Source organism: Pyxicephalus adspersus, chromosome 5, assembly GCF_032062135.1.
Source record: "Pyxicephalus adspersus chromosome 5, UCB_Pads_2.0, whole genome shotgun sequence".
Lineage (NCBI taxonomy): Eukaryota > Metazoa > Chordata > Amphibia > Anura > Pyxicephalidae > Pyxicephalus > Pyxicephalus adspersus.
In genome coordinates, this window is record NC_092862.1 from 47,074,682 (window position 1) to 47,085,921 (window position 11,240).

At 37.9% G+C, this 11,240-nt stretch overlaps 1 protein-coding gene across 1 annotated transcript in view; it reads right to left on the bottom strand.

Annotated features, from left to right (window-relative positions):
- Nucleotides 1-10,813, bottom strand: part of EPB41L3 (erythrocyte membrane protein band 4.1 like 3) — a 131,592-nt gene extending 120,779 nt beyond the window's left edge. Inside the window, exon 1 of the mRNA XM_072411392.1 lies at nt 10,660-10,813. The gene's annotated coding sequence lies outside the window, so the exon portion shown is untranslated. The remainder of the gene's footprint in view (nt 1-10,659) is intronic.
- Nucleotides 10,814-11,240: the final 427 nt, after the last annotated feature.

An 11,240-nucleotide genomic window follows, 5' to 3' on the forward strand; every position in this document is an offset into this window, starting at 1 on the left:
AGATGCAAGCTGCCGCACAAAATTCATCATTTATAAACCACCCATTAAAAAAGAATGAGAAATGGATAGCCAGTGACTGATAATCTGGAGGCTGTTGTGGTTTGGCAAAATTATTTACACGTTTAGATACTTTGGAGGTGCAAAACATGCAACACTTTACCCCAGATCTTCAAATAATGGAATTATTTTATTTAAAATTAAAAAAAAAAACACACAAGAAAAGTGAAGTCTACAGGTTCACTGAATTTAATAAATCAGAAGTGAGGTAAATAAATTTCGAAATTTTGGATTATGCTTAGAAATGTTTGCTTGAGGTACGAAATAAAGGAACACACTAATTATAATGAGACAAGTTACCCCACCTGGCCAAATAAAGCCTCCAAGCCTGTGGGGGCAGTCTTATGTTCTGGGATTGCTTCAGTCAGATCTAGGTTTAGCAAAATCATGTGCCTAAAAAATTAGGTTAGCCGACCTTTTCTTTTTCCATCAGTGTATTTTTTCTTTTGCTGATGGCACAGGTAAATTACAAGATAACAATGCCAGGATTCATCAGGCGCACATTGTGAAATTGTGAGTGGTTCAGGGACCAGGAGACATCATTTTCACACATGAATTGGCCCCCACAGAGTTCAGATCCTAACCTCATTGAGAATCTCTGGGATGGGCCAGAGAAGACTTTTTATGCAGCGGTCCAACTCTCCCATCATCAATGCACTAAATTGTAGTAATGTATACTACAGCAAATGTGTGCCATCATCAAAGCTAAACGCCGTCCATTAAAATATCAGAATGTGTCTTTTTTTTTTTGACAGGCAGTGTATATTACAATTACAAGGAATCTTTCACTTTCTGCAGAAACTGGAAGACATTTATTGAAGGAACAAAAATGTCATTCCCACTGCTTCCTCCAACCATGAAAGGAACCAATGGATTCAAGGACAAATGAATCTCTCACCAACATCATTCTCTAGCCAATCTGCCCATCCTTGGAATGAAATATACCACATTCAAAGCCACCTGAACATTCTTATATTTATAACTTCCATGTAATATTTAAACGCTACACCTTGGTAACTTCCAGACAAAAATATCTCACTGGTAAATATTTTTACTTGAAAACAAAAAGCAAGAACATTTCTACAGCTTAACAAAACAATAAAGCAAAGAATAAAAGAAAAAATCCCAAAACCAGACCCAAATCACATTAAAACACATGCAAATATCTTTTCATTCAGCATAAGGGAGATAAATAATACTCGTTACAGCCCATTTTTCATCAGCTCTTTGAAGTCCATCCTCTGCTTGCTTCACTGATTTCTTTTTAGATTGCACTTCACTTTCTATATACTGTAGATTTTATCATTGCATGGAGGTTAATGTACCTATATTCTTTTGGAGCAGATGGCTTCTGTCTTTTAAACATTTTCACAAAAAATGTCAAATCCTTATGGCTTCCCACGTAAGCCCTCAGTTTGGTGATATTCTTAAAATTTCTACAGGGAATTCATTGGTAAGCTTACTTTCTTGCAAACAATTACTAGCTGCAATACTTTGTGGTTATCAATTTGCAATATATCACCCTGAAATGACACTGACAAATGAGTCATCAATAATTTTAGATGACATGATAAAGGCAAATTAAAGGAAAAATATATTTTTTGCTGTAATGTTAAAAAAATTACATACATAGAGAGGCAAATTTGTGACAATACGTGGCCAATTGAGAATGAATCATGTTCCTTTCAATATACAACACTTTCCCAGCTAATAACTAAGAACAGATCCAGGATTGCTTAAAAAGGCAGCCTGAAGCCCCCTGCACCCTTAAAACTTTTACTCCAATATTTTAATTGCAATGACCCCAATGGAAGGAACTGGGGGATGCAAAAATATTGGACTTTTACTTCATTTGTTTCTTCCTTCCCTAGGTTCTGTGTTGTAAGTTTAGAAGCTGGGGGCCTGCATACAACCTGGAACATCTGATGAATGAACAGTGCACTGGTCACCAGGGGTGCAAGGGATTAGGTAAACTAATCTTCTTCTGTTGCCTCCTGGACAAAATTGTGCATTTATACCTTGAAGTAGAGGAGTAGGACAGGAAATATGAAATAGAGTTTGTTACTTTTTTTGCACTTCCACAGATATCAAACGAGTCAACCCGGGGATCTAGAAAAAGTTGGTGAAAAAAAATCTGATGGGATTCTTACCATTCCCTAAATTAAATAAAATGCAAACTTTAGATATGTCCCAAATTAGCTGAATGTAAAAAATTGAATGTAATGATTTTTAGTCATACATAAATGGAATAAATGAGGTTTTTACATACCTGGTGTTCAGCTTTTGAATCCTATTCTGCACAATAGGTTTAGTTAAGTTTACGCAATGTGTCCATTGCTATAAATTCTGTCAGATGGATTTCTGAATATGGAATTTTTAAAGTCCTGAGCATTGAAAGAATATTACATTTTTAACTGTTCAGTATTTTGTCTAATAATTGTCATTATTGCAGATGATCAGCTATTCAAAGCCTGAGATTCTCATTGTTCTGCCAATCATCACTTACGGTAAATGTTGATCAATTATCTGTAGCAAAGCTTTAATCTTTATTTCAACAGGTCAAACAAGAACCATCTAGAATATATGGTGGCTTTTTCTTTTCTATAGAACTAAAACTCTATACATGCTTTATTAAATGCTTGAATGGGTCATTTCTGGGGAATGCATAAAGTCTCATCCAAAGTAACTTTTTTTTTATAATAATTTGTAAAATTTGTAGCAATTCCTTTAAAAAACCCAGCTGAGGCAGTGTACACATTATTTATTTTTTTTTGTGAGATTTTTAAGGCTTTTTTGAGTCTTCATTCTTGCAGTCAGTACAGGTAAACGTATCTGACCTCAAATAAACCATAAAAAAACATTTAAAGAACAGGAGCATATGCTTTCTATTTGGAGGTTCGGTTGGTGTGATCAAGGCTATGTTCAGACTGTATGATCAGGATTTATTCAAAGCTGTGTTAGATGAGAACTTATTATTTCGGACATTGAGGTCCCCAGGGTACAGGTATCATTCTTAGGGTTTCATGTATTTGTATCATATACCCCCGGGGCCTATTCAAATGTGATGGCAATCCCAAATATTATTGCAATGCAGGGCCATTTTTGTTAATGGTTCCAGAATGAACATGTACTACAATGCATGGTTGCAGTGTAAAACAGCTCATATGAATTGTTAGTGCATGGAGATGTGTGGTAATCTATTCTTATTGATTGCTGCCTAACCCCTATCACAGCATACAATAACTTGCTGTGATATTCAGGTTCAAAGTAAACTGCTGGTCTCTGCATTATCCAAAAAATTAAATTGTCCCAATGTACTATGGAAGAAAAAAAAACACAGTCAAGTCAATTTTATTAAACCTTCCCTGCCCTGCACTTTACTGGGCCGAATAAACCAATATTTTACCATGATTTACACTATTTGTTTGGACAGGGGTAATATGGAAGAAATATCACCTCTTAAGCCTATGGATAATGAACATGATGTAAAGTTATTTTTTATATCAGGACAACGGCAACTGTATATAAATGAGTTAATGCAATGTCGGAGTTACTATTAGAAGAAAAATAAGCCTTGCTGTGTTTTTTTTTAGTTTAAAACACGTATATAAAACGGCAATGACTTATCTGCTTGTATGCAGCCAATGTGTGCTGAGCCTAGTTTACAGCCCTGCGCCTGCTCCAATATAATGGAACAATAACTCCACATAAATCCTATACACACACACACACTAAAACAGACCACATAGAAGGCAATTTGCTGTATAATTAAAAGATAAATAATGTATCTAATGAATAAGAAGGAACCCGTAGGGATCCACCAGTGCTTCAAAAGGACAAAATAATTAAAAAAAAAAAAAGTTACATAGCGGAAAAAAACTGCAATAAACAAAAATTTATGTTTTACATCTGAGATAAGTCAGTTAAATGCAGGCAAAGAAGATGCAAATGACGAAGCTTGTGCTAAAGCAGCTGGTTGTCTTTGGATCAATGGAACTACAATCTACAGAAGAAATTAACAGGCACTTTGTCAAAGTTTGTCAAAGGTTTCAAACTGCAAATTGACAAGTTAGTCATTTTCTATCCAGTAATAACATATAAAACATCAAACAAACTTCCATAGAGGTTACTTAAAAAGTAAATTAAAGATAACAGTTACTGGGTATCTCTCAGTTTAATAGTGAATGATCAGAAAAGCATTTGTGAAACTAAGAAAGTTCACTTTATCAGTCACCAGACCAACCCAAAGTCCAAGTAGAACTTAAAGGCTTACCGTGTGCTAGAGTGTGCAGATTTCACTGTACTATAAAAGTATTGCTATTACTTTATTACAACATGACTAAGATACAAGATCAACCAAGATAATATAGAAACACACATGAAACAATTGTACTCTAGTTAAGCTGGCCAAAGACATATGAACTGTAGTAGAAAATATTTGTAAAAGTATTTAAATAAAGACAAACACAATAAAAAACCTTGCATCCAGCTGATCCAACTATCTGCGGTGCCAACATATCAAATGCTGTCACACTGGAGTGAACAAAGTTTTTAGACAAATATTGGCTAAAAAGCAGCACATATACATAATATATATATATCCATTTAAGATTGACTACTTTGCTGAACTCTAGTAAAACAATGGGTAATGTTAGCAGCATACCCAATGTGTTAGGGGATAGACAATGGGCAATCCGTTATCACTGGGGCCTTCCTGAAAAATTGGTGGATGCCAACTTAAAACTATAATAACATTTTTGAGTGATGCCAGCTTTCAAAATAAATACCTCAAGGTAAAACAGGAATAGTGTATAGAGCAGAACAATGTATTTGAACAGGTGATGGCCCAGTACTGCATCATGTTTATTTCCTCTCGAGTTATTATTTTAATGACAGCTATATTCAATCAATACGTGCAATCACATAGAAAATATGCAGAACAATCTGAACAGTCTCATGCTCCTTAGTAGCTGAGGCTGCTTTCCTAGTACGATAATCTTATAATAGATTTAACCTTGCTTTTCAGGATGCATTAAGCTCTAGTAAATATCTTGATAAAACATTCCGTTAGCACATACATAACCGCATGAAACATTTTAAGTACTTCAGAACAAGTTTAAGTACTCACCCATGACATTGAGTCCCAACAGCAAAGGCAGGGAAATCCAGAGAAAATAAATAGAGATCAAAATCCCCCATGGTAATTCATGCAAAGAGAAAGAGAAAAAATCTAAGTTAGAAAATATACTTCACATTTGACTTGGCATTTGCATTTAAAACAGCAAAAATAAAACCCAATATAGGAAAACAGAAATGTAGAAAAAGCAACAAACATAAGTTGAACGTTCTTCACACTGATGTTTACGATGTTTAAGATGTCTGATGAATTGGGGGCTGGTTTACACCACAATGCAGGCGTCACCACTCTCATAAAAGGCGCATGTGGGCTGTAATAAGTTGGTAACACCTATCCAGTGCCTTTGTTTCTGTACCGTCTTTACTACAAGGTCAGGCGGCCCCATTCATGGGATTTTGCAATACAAAAAGATAAATTACTCATCTAATTCCGGCAATACAAGCAACATTAGGAAAAAATTTGCTTCATTCAATAATTTTATCCCACATTCACACAGGCAAATGTCAGTTCTCCTAAGTTCTCCTTCTATATTTTTTGAGGGAGGAACTAGAATTTTATAGACTTGAAATACTTGATAGTGGGACCTGATTATTAGGTTGCTGGATTTGAGTGGTACGTTCCTTGCTTCCATACTAAATGGGGGGGCCCAAGAGAAAATTTAATTTTTCCTAAAAATTCTCTTTAAATACTGAGAAATGATCCAGAGTTACATTACAAGTAACATAGACATGTACATCTAATGTATTTTAATGGGCCTAGTTCAGAGAACTCTGCAAGTATTGACTACCTGACATAATAAGATTAGATTGGAAGGTGCAGTGATGTCCATACAAACCAGGACTGATTTGAGTGTAGTAATCTATTCAATGTCTCCAATTTACTAATCTTTAAAGTTTAGGAAAGCTGTACGAAAGCTGTGGCTAGAGATTTAAAGCAATCTGATTTTCGATTTACACAAAGAACTTATGTTGGTTTAAACATGCTGATTTTTAAAAATTCAGCATAAGTTGCTGGAAAATGCAAAAGAAAGCAAAGTCACTCAAATCCAGTTTTTACAAAGTCAGGAGGAAGTTCCAACCACAAGACATGGATGGTGTAATCACAGTGGTGCATGATTCAAGTAAAACCACAGGTCCCATGTGATCCTGACATGCTCTTTTCTCTTGGTCTGGTAGAATTTTCATATTAAAATATTGACTTAAAATGATCCATGTAAGCATGGCCAAGTATATTCTGCTATACACAAAACAAAATATTTTTTTAATATTTAAAATATGTTATGCCTTCAAACTATTAAGTGTTTATATCAAAAGGGTAAATATCCATAAGAGTTTCAGGCTATAATACTACAAAATGCAGAAAATCCAATCATTGGGGGGGGGGGTTTACAGAAGATGTACCATAGACACCTCTGACCTATTTTCAGCCATTTTATGTGAATTCTATGTCCAAGAGCCTTGCAAATAATTTTTATATTTCAGCTGTATTTTTGCAAAACGTTTTTCTCCTACAAAAAGTGAAGGGAAATCTTTGTGCACTGTTCATGTTGTCCAGTATGTTTGCATACATTCAAACATTACCAGCTGTTAGGAGGAGTGTGCAGGCTGCTGTAAAAAGGTAATTTACACCCACCCCCCCCCCCAAAAAAAAAAAAACAAGCATTTAACTTTTGCAGTTCTGTAGGGAGTCCCTGTGTAAGGGTTTGTATTCCTGGAGATTAGCTATAAGTGTTCCTGATATCATGATACCAGAACATAGCATGAAGAACCCCCTTTGGTAGGGGTTTAGTACTGACATATCTGGTTCTGGATGAGTCAAATCCTTTCCAGAATTAAAATCACTACCATTATCTGACACTTCCAGAATTGGATTGCTGTGACATCTGCCCCTTAGGCCACTACAAAACACAGCAGTAGTCGGTAGGTGAAACCACAGAACACAGCACCCATGGATCTAAACTAATTGAATTGAGTCTCTTAGTAAAGGGCAGGCAGGTATACGTTGATGTCACATAGCAAAAAGAACACCTAACATTACCCTTATAAAATACCCAAATACTCTCATTATCACAGAAAAAAATATGACTTTATACCCAATTAACCCCTCTCATCAGCAATGACCTATAACTGCACTGATCAAAGGTTAAATCTGATTGGTTGTTTCAAACAACTTCCGTTTGCATTACCTAGATAAAGTCCAAGTATTTATCATTAACAAGTGATTAGCAGCTGCATCCTCTTTTTAATAATGTCACCTAAATGTGGTTATATATAAAACCATACTTTTGGATGGTGCCCCATTAGGAGAAAACCTTTACGCAACATTCATGCAAAATACATGAAAACCATCATTTTATAGAGCATTATTCATCCTATTTCATGTCAGCTTATGCATCAGCACATTCCATTTAAGCCGTACTTACTGTATATCAAAGCAGATTTATGGTATAAAACCTAAAGAGGAAATATGACAAATAGACATCTGTACGAGAACATTGCATGCCCATAAAGACATTTTAGAAGCAAAATACAAATGTGAAATTTGTTTGCAGAATTGAAAGGATTTTGAATCAAGCCCCTCCTTGATTATTCAGAGACAATTTACAGCTTCTCTAATTTACTATCATTTTACTGCAACTACAATTATAACTCTTGTACACACAATTGTTTTGAAACACAATTCCATAATTTTGACAGCGAAGCAATGTTGGGGTATTTCATGCTAAAATGAATACAAGAAAAAATTAAAAGTCAGGATAAAATCAGCAGGATATACAGAGGTGCACGTACACTTTTTTGCATTCCAAGCTAAAAAACAACCTTGCATTTTTCTTGCAAGTCACACTCAGAAATGCCCAGGATATTTGTTCAAATGCCTCAGTTGTGCTGAGCAAGATTTAGGCTTTGCACTGCAATATCTCATTAGTCATCAGTGCTCAATAACCACAACCACATCACCAGCTCAGCACAACTTGCATGGCAAAATCCAGTTTGTTGTAGGAGCCAGAGCTGGTTAATCTTTGCTGAGTGCTCCCTGCCCCCCATCCTTGTATCTTTACACTAGCACCTGATGACATGGACTTGGACTGCTGGAGCTGTGACTTCATGTAGCATACATCCATGCATTCATCTGCTGATCAACAAGTGCCATTTACAGATAAAACACACCATTCTGAACCTAAGATCCTGCCAAGACAATGACCTACACAACACAGAAGTGTGAGACCTCATGTGAAATGCAATTTGCTTTCTGTCTAACTGACAGCAAAAAACTTTTTAATGCACGATTATTAGGGTGCCATAAATATTGAAACATAGTCACAGTATAATTGCATATCAAAATATACACTGCCTGACCAAAAAAAATCCAAGCCGGTGGGGGTAGCCTTATCTGACCTGGAGTGCCGGAAGGGTTATGATCCGGGGTGCCAGTGGGGGCAGCGTTGTGATCCAGGGTGCCAGTCGGGGCATGACCCGGGGTGGCAGAAGCGATATGACCCAGGGTGTCGGTGGCGGAAGCTATATGACCCGAGGTGCTGGGTCATCAACTGACTACCTAAACATAATGAAGGCCAGGTTTTTCCATCCTTGGGAACATTATTACCTGATGGCACATTCGAGATAATATTGCCAAGAATCATTGGATTAAATTGTGACATAATGATTTAAGTAGCATGAGACATCATTTTCACATATGGAATGACAGCTAGAGTCCAGACCTTAACCATTTATAAAATCTTTGGGATCTTCTGGAGACAATGTCACAGCCCTCTCTACCATCATCAGTACAAGATCTTGGTGACAAACAAATGTATTTTGGATGGAAATATATGTTGTGACATTACGCTTATCTAAACTATAGGACAGCAATGTGTGCCATAATTAAAGATAAAGGTGGTACAACATAATATTAGTGTGTGACTTTTTTTTGGACAGGCAATGTATTTAGACAACTTTACAGCTACCTATAATTTACATTTATATTGCTGATGGCTACTTGAACCACCTTCCAGCTTCATCTACTTTAACTAACCCCATGGCAAGGTATTTGTTACCACTGCTAAGCCAACCGACCAGGTCTTAGTCCTCTATAGGATTTTCAATTATGAACAAATACCTGGGCAGTCCATATAAGAAGGATTCATCACAGACTGGGGTGTAGGACAAAAACAGAATGTTGTCTTATCAATGGGCTCTGAAAACTATAAAAACATAGAAGCTCATTCAATCCCACTGGTGCCTTCTACAGCTAAATCATTTTGTCTAGAGATGACCTTTAAATACTACTTGGATATCTAGCACATAATAATACATTTACAGTCTTCTAGGTGCTATAACCCTGAGCGAGCAGCAGTCTCCTGAAGTCAGATCCCAGGTAGAAACCTGGAGACTGGTAGCTGCAGATTACTAATCAGCGGACATCATCATTGCTTTTTGTACTAGAGAGAAAACCCAGACAGTAAATATCCAAAAGGAATCTGATCGGCACATAATTCTGCAATCATTCCCATACACTAATCAGGGATTTTTAAGGATTAAATCATCTTTTCCTATACATTTATATGGCTGTAAAAAAAGTAAACTGATTTACACAAATCCATCCCTATCTTCCTCATCCAGCCTGCCTATCCCATATTTATTATATATTGCTAAGACTTGACCCGAATCCCTTGCAAAGCACCCAGTAGATCATAGCTGGAATAAGCAAGTAAAAAGTGACATTTCCAATTCTATGCTGGTCACCATGCAATATACCCGCCACTCGGGCAGATAAATCATACACCTGCTGCTTTTACCAATTATATCACTGTCCATTCTTATAACTTCCATGCTGACACTAACATTCTACATAAATGGCACCATTCATCCAGATAGTTTTCTAATGGAATCCTGGGGAATATTACAGACACACTTATCCCTTTACAACAAAATATCATCTGCTGCAGCTCATCCAAGTAGCTGATCAGTGTAACATGACAGACATGCAAACTAGCATTGAAATGTGTGCATTGATTTGTATGGTGCACCCGATGTCAGGACACAGCAATCATCATGGGGGCCACACAACTCCATGGATGGGCTACAGGGTACATGGCTGCAATCATCACACCTAGGGGGCGGGGTATCTGTTGCATTGTAAGGGGCCCCAATCACTAAAAAAAAGCAACCATAGACATAAAACTTCCCGGGTGTTTAATGGAGTTGTGAGCACTGCAGCACAGCTGATGAGATGACAGCACTAGAGAAGATTCATGGACAGCAATGACTGGAAGGTGCACCGACTCGCCTGCGGTACATTCCCTGCCGGTGACACAGCCAGGACAGCTCCATCTGCAGTGAGGCTTCCCACTGCATATATTAACCCGGTCAGCGCCGACTGGGAGGGCAACGCATTGCGGAAAGCCCCGAGGTCAGGAGAAGTTCCACTCCGCGCTCCGCTCTGTCAGCAGAAAAGAGGAAACTAACCTGAGCGGGAAAAGACGACGTGCGGTGTCACCAGGGCAGCGGCTCCCCACAGTCCGGACTCCTTACAAGTGTGGAGGGGGGATCGGAGCAGAGCAGTCACAGGTCCGGGCTCCTCGCTGTCACACCTGCAAAGCTGCGCAACCCAATGGGGAGCTCAAACCCCCCCGCCTGGGCTCTGAACATGGTCCCGCCCAGCGCGGCTCCAGATTGGCTGCGGGCGGATTTCAGAAGGGATTGAGGTTAATGTGGTGAGCGCTGCTCTAAGGACATCTCCATATAGCGCCGGTCCACATACTGACCAACATATGTCTAGCACCGATCTCATACCGGTCCACATACTGACCAACATATGTCTATCACCGATCTCATACCGAAAATAGACAAAATCAGACATGATGTCTCTGCCCACCGAGCCACTCCAACCATACCCACCCCTTCCTCCTGTAAATCATCACTGGCCTCCCTCAGCCCTGTTACTGTGGATGAAGTCTTAACTTCAGGGATATCATAGAAGGTCTACATACTGACCAATTTATGTCTATCACCGATTCCATACCGATAGTACATATTGACCAATACAT